Source organism: Bos mutus, chromosome 24 (assembly GCF_027580195.1).
Source record: "Bos mutus isolate GX-2022 chromosome 24, NWIPB_WYAK_1.1, whole genome shotgun sequence".
NCBI classification, from domain to species: Eukaryota; Metazoa; Chordata; class Mammalia; order Artiodactyla; family Bovidae; genus Bos; species Bos mutus.
Window position 1 is genome coordinate 25,842,886 of NC_091640.1, and position 6,802 is coordinate 25,849,687.

Below are 6,802 nucleotides of genomic sequence, written 5' to 3' on the forward strand. Positions count from 1 at the left end.
TTTAATTAAAGCTTTATTTAATTCCCACTTTGGGGAAAGAATTCAATGAATGGAATTTATCCTTTCAAGAATCAAAGAATTTTTCATTTTCCCCCCATTTTGATGCAACTTCCACTTGATACAAATGTTCCCCTGTTTGCAACAGAGATTTGAAAACTAATTTTATTTTTTTCAAAGGTTTGAGATCATCATAATGGAAGTTTAACTACTGAAATAAAGTCCTGCTAGAGATGGAGGACAGTAGCTTTATATCCTGAGTCCTGCTCTAAGAATCTGCACCAGATTCTCTGTTGTTTTATTTAGTTGTGATTACATATTTTTTACTTTTGTACCTTTTACTCATCAATTTACTGTCAGTTGTCCTCTTGCTGATGTAACTGCCGAAAAATCCTCTTCCCACTCTAATATGTAGTTTTGCTTCTTTTTCTTTGATTTAGGTTGGAAAATGTATAGATAATATAGTTTGATAAATAGGAATTACTACACTGAGCTGTCACAAACCATGGCTAAATGCATGGCTATTGGGGAATATAGGTTTTACCATTGCTATTTCAATGTGGAAGAAGTTCTTTCTCTTATCTTTTATCTCAACTATTATGGTTTCTGATTTTTGATATATGATGCATTACAAAATTCAGTTTTCTTTTGTTTTTAAATTGAAAAATAGTTTTGTTATACATTACCTCAACAACAAATTCACTGTTTACTTCCAGCACCACCTGTTACAGAAGGTAAAATATAAGCATAAATTTTCATAATTTAAAGGAAGCAGTACCAGAAAAGCATTGACAGTGTTTTTATTAACTCATTTGTTAAATACTATTTTGTTAATAATATGGAATAAACATGGGTGATGCAACATACAGGCTTCTGCCCTCTAAAGGCTTAACTTTTAGGGAAGACAAAATTTTAACTTAAAGCAAGGCAGGTTAGGATACATGCTTCAACATAGATACTGATGGGCTCAGTGAAAGGACAGAGTGGACCACTCAAGTTATCAAGGTGAATCCTGGGAAAGACTCATAGGAGAGGAAGCGATTGAAAGGGTCTGCAGGATGAACCTGCTTTGATAAGAGGAATTGATGGGGAAGAACACTTTCGCAAGAGGAAAACACAAGTACAGTTGTAAAGGCACTGTTTTAGAGGATCTTCTGGAAATGGTAAATAATATTCAGTCAGTTCAGTGCAGTAGCTCAGTCATGTCTGACTCTTTGTGACCCCATGAACTGCAGCATGCCAGGCCTCCCTGTCCATCACCAACTCCTGGAGTCTACCCAAACCCATGTCTATTGAGTCAGTGATGCCATCCGACCCTCATCCTCTATCGTCCCCTTCTCCTCCTGCCCTCAATCTTTCCCAGCATCAGGGTCTTTTCAAATGAGTCAGCTCTTCACATCAGGTGGCCAAAGTATTGGAGTTTCAGCTTCAACATCAGTCCTTCTAATGTACACCCAGGACTGATCTCCTTTAGGATGGACTGGTTGGATCTCCTTGCAGTCCAAGGGACTCGAGGAATTAGAGGAAATGATGAGGAGGGATGGGTGACAAGGCTTAGATGTGAGCTTGGAGCCAGATCATGAAGTTTTATACTCCAGACTCAAGAGTCTAGACTTTATTGGGTAAGAGATTGGGAGTGACCAGAACGTGATTTTTAAAGCATGTCATTGATACAAAGAGGAGATTACAAGGAGAAAGCACTTGAAGTTGACACCCTTAGATAGCAGTTGCTTAGGTAAGACATAGAAAATGAACATCAGTGCTAAGGTGGCACTGGGAAGGGGAGAGGATGGACGCTTGTGGGCTGTGGGGCAGGAGAGAGGAAGAGTCACGTGATTCTGGTGACGTGAGCGAGGCTTTCTTGGAGAATTGAGGTACTATTATAGAAAAAAAATTCAGCAGGAGATTATCACTGCAGGGAAATGGTGACCTAAGTTTGTTTTATTTGTTTGCAATGGGTTTCTGAAACTTGGAATAGATATAAAAGCTATATATGTGTATGTGCTCAGTCGCGTCCGACTCTTTGCAACCCCATGGACTGTAGCCCACCAAATTCCTCTGTCCGTGGGATTCTCCAGGCAAAAGTACTGGAATGGGTAGCTGTTCCCTTCTCCAGGGAATCTTCCCAACCCAGGGATCAAACCCACATCTCTTGAATCTCCTGAATTGGCAGGCAGATTCTTTACCAAGTATGCCACCTGTACAAGTAGAATTTATCCAAACAGGAGTGCTGTTTAAAGTTGAAGGAAATGAGGCTATGACTTTAAACAGTTTAAGATAAAAGAAGTAGGCAGGGATTGGATTCTAATGGGAACTGCTTGTGCAGAGGTCAGAAGGAAGAAGTCTGAAAACAGAGGGCACCCAGAGACTAATAGAAAAGAGAGGTCAAGGGATCAGGGCTGTGGGTGTATAGCAGATTCTGTTAGTGTGAGAATGCTAAGAAGGGGTAGGGGTTATGGTCCTTGTGGTGGAGGGTTGAAGAGGATGTGTAGTTCAGAAAGGAAAAGAAGTTGGGTAAGTAGGTGAAGGAGAAGTAGCCAAAGAGCAGGCAGAGTGAGTGGACTGGAGTGACAAGTTAGACAAAGAGGGAATCTTTAGTGGTTTACATGCCATAACAAGGACAAGGAAAATGGGGATGGGGACATTGGGGATCTAAAGTAGTCAGGCTTTGCTAACTTTTCCCAGGGGCATAAATCAAATTACAGGAGTCAAGAAATAAGTTATTTAGAAAAATGGAAATAACAATTATAGATTACATTTTCAAGTTCAGAGATTTTTAAAGTGTGAGATGCAGTGGGGATTTAACTAGATCAAGGCATATTTTGGGACACCATGATAAAATATATAGTCTACAGGGAGAGGAAATGGGATTGTGGAGAAAGAGTGATAGGAAGAGAAAGGAAATGGAGGAGGAGAAGAGGGAAGAAATCAAAGAGTAGTTACGACTGTGATTGAGAAAATTTAGTTGTTCTGTAGTCACTCAGTTGTGTCCAGCTGTTTGAGACACCATGGACTGCAGCCTTCCAGGCTCCTCTGTTCATGGGATTTCTGAGGCAAGAATACTGGAGTGAGTTGCCATTCCCTTCTCCATAGGATCTTTCCAACCCAGGGATAGAACTCATGTCTGCTGCTCTGGCAGTTGGACTGTTTACCACTGAGCCACCAGGGAAGCCTTGATTGAGAGAATAGGAATGGCTGAATCAGAGCTGTGGGTGAAAGAGACCAGATACGAGGAAGACTGTTTCTTCTTTTGAAACAGAAGATCAAAAGAATACAATGAAGAGAGAAAATCATTTGGAGATGTAATTGGAGGAAAATTACACACATACCTACTCCATAGTTCTGAACAGTTGGAGTGAGCAGGTGTGGGGAGGGCTCCATGAGACTGTCAGAGACCTCTGGAATCTGCCAGAGGGGAGGTGACAGGAAGCCAGCCCAACAGCCCAAGTCAGAGAGGAGCCGTCCGCCCACCTAGCATTCTTGAAATGATCATTCCCTCATTGTGCATTTGTTCTGTGCCTTTTCTAGCAGTACTTGACAGTCTGGGAGTGGGTGGACAAAGAATACAAGGGCTGTCCTGGCTTTGGGGATTGTTGTCAAGAACAGAGCAGAGATGCAGGGAGGGGATCAGACACGACTATGAACTCCAGAGAGTCAGGGAACTGAGACCAGAGAGCCTGGGACTGGTGGAGTGGGGCAGAGTAGATTTTGCAGGTGTGAAATGGGGGTGTAAGAGGCAGTGTAGGGTGGGGATTTGGAATGACAGCTGAGTCCAGAGAGAGTAAAATACTGATGAGAAATTTGGCAGTAGGGCCCAGTATTTCCTTTTAACTTACTTTCTCACTCACGTGTACTTTTATTAGACATAGTAAAGTATCTAGACCTGGGAAGAAAGTTTATTATTGAACAGAAGATGGTTTTAATTGGTTGCATAAAATGTCTCATTTCATAATTAATATTGCCTTTTGGGGACTTCCCTGGTGGTCCAGTGGTTAAGAATCCACCTTCCATTGCAAAGGATGCAGGTTCGATCCCTGGTCAGGGAACTAAGATCCCACATGCTGCGGGGCAACTAAGCCACTGAGCCACAACGAAGATCCAAAGTATCGCAACTCAGACCCAACATAGCCAAATAAATAAATGAATAAATAGTTTTTTTTTTTTTTTAAATATTGCCTTTTGGGAGTTAGGCATTCTTTTTGTTAGAAAGATAGGTGATTCTGGAAGGTCTAAGAAAGTAAAAAAAAAATCACACAGTATCCCACTACTTGGAAATCGCCATGGTTAATATTTGGAGAAATTCTTTCAAGATTTTTTTTTTTAACACATATACAAGTTGTAATTTTTTTTTAAACAAAAAGAAATCATATTATAACATGCCATTTAATAATTTGTTTTTTGCATTGATTATTGGGGTAAAATTCCATGTCAGTGAATACACAGAGACATAGTATATTTTGAAGGTTGCCTTATGTATCACTTTAATAGATGTCTTCCATTCAGGGCATCAGGATACTAAGATAACAGAGAACTGATAGATTCTGTGATTTAGATTCCCTCTTGTCTCTCTTCTCTCCTCTGCTTCTCCTCCTTCTTTCTCTCTCCTTTGATATTCTCTTCCACCTATTCCTCTCGTCCTACCTGATGTTGTCTTAGGTTTGACTGAGAATCATACTAGCCTCAGTAGCCTGCTTCCTCTCTGAGCTATAATCAACCCAGTAACCTAATTTTAACTGGACGGTAGTGAGAGTGCGTCCTAGCGGGGTTCTGCTCATAACTCAGTCAGTGATGTGGCAGTAATTTCCCACTGTATTCAGCCCTAAAACCCGAAGTTTCTGCCTACTTAAAAGTCTGCCAGGTTAATATTGGATGTGTGTGGTATGAAAACACCCGCTGGAGGATGGACCCAAATTACTGACTCTTTTTGTTAAATTAATTAAGCAGGAGGCTATTAAACTGGGGTGGCTCTGATGCTCTGGTATTGAGGCAAGCGAACCAAAGTCTAAGCCTGTTAATGCCCCAAGGATAGCTGTGCACAGATAGTCCACTAGGCTTTAGGCTGTGCTTGTGTGTGTGCTCAGTTGCTTCAGTCGTGTCCAACTCTTTGCAACTCCATGGAGTGTAGCCCCCAGGCTCCTTTGCCCATGGGATTCTCCAGGCAAGACTACTGGAGTGGGTTGCCACGCCCTCCACCAGGGGATCTTCCCAGGGATCGAACCTGTGCCTCTTGCATCTCCTGCATTGCAGGTCTTTACTCACTGAGCCACCTGGGAAATCCCCAGCTTTAGACTGCAGCACCAATAATTTCCTAACTTTGCTTTTGCTTTTTCTCTACAAAAGCTTTCCCCCAGCCTCTGTGGGCAGAGTGTTTCTAACTGCTTACAGTTTGGTTATACCTGATTCCAATCAGTTTTTGTTCAAATAAATTCTAAAATTTTAATATGTTTTAGTTTATCTTTTAACAATTCATTTACTCAATGCCTAAACTTCTCTTGAATCACCTGATATTATTTTGCCAAATTGCCCTGGTTTTGCTTAAACCTTGCTGTCACATAATTATTCTTCTGACTGGGAGAATATTGATGTTTGTGTTGAATTATTCCTAATACTGTCTTATAGAAATCTTCAGATATTTTTGCTTATGTGGCCCTAATTCTTCAAAATTTTCTGAAAAATTTAACCTAATTTTTTGTTTTAATTTATTAAATAAATAATTAATTAGATAATTAATTAACTTAATTAACTTAACTAAAAGAATCAGTGCTTTGGATCCATCCTCCAGCAGGTATTTTCGTACCACACACATCCAATATTAACCTTGCAGACTTTTAAGTAGGCAGAAACTAAGGTGGATACAGTAGAAGACAACCTAAGACATCTAAAAAATTTCATCAAGAGTTTAAATAGCTGCAAAGGATGGAATTTAAGAGTATTGTAAATGTTGATATTTTGAAATAAAACTGTTACACTACTTTTTAAAGGTAGCCAGTAGAATCCAAAAGCTGCAGTTATTTGATGCCAAAGAACCCATCAACAAAATGAAAAGACGAGTACTAAATGGGAGAAAACATTTGTAAATGATATGACCGATGAGTCAATATCCAAAGTATGTAAATAGCTCATACAAGGCAACATCAAAACCAAAACCCAATTGAAAAATGCAGAAGACCTGAATAGACACTTATCCAAAGGACATGCATATGGCCAACAGGTACTTGAAAAGATGTGCAGTATCATTAATCATGATGAAATGAGAAATGCAAATTAAAACCATAATGAGATATCAAGTGACACCTGTCAGAATGACTATCATCAAAAAGACCACAAGTAACAAATGTTGGTGAGGATATGGAGGAAAGGGGACCTTAGTACACTATTGATAGAAGTGTAAATTGGTTCAGCCACAGTGGAGCATAATGTGGGATTTTCTCAGAAACCCCAAAATAGAACATCATATGACCCAGAAATGCCACTCCCAGTCTCTGTGCCCTAGTTGATGAGTTTCCTGTCTTCCTTTTTTTTCTCTGGAGGTCCTTACAATAAATGGTACTAACTTTACTAACCTGAATAGGACCTTTTCTAACAATTCAAAAGTGCCAAGGAAACTAAAATGTATGTGCCTATGTTAATCTCCAAGAATATGATGAAGACTCAGATGGGGTAAAGAACTCACAGGTTAAGAGAGGGAGGAAAACAGACGAGAAAAGATACTGGAATATCATACACATTGTAAAAGAAGGTTACAACATTGGCTCATTTCAGGAAAGGGGTCCATTTTGGAACTGTAGATTGAGTTTGGGCCATG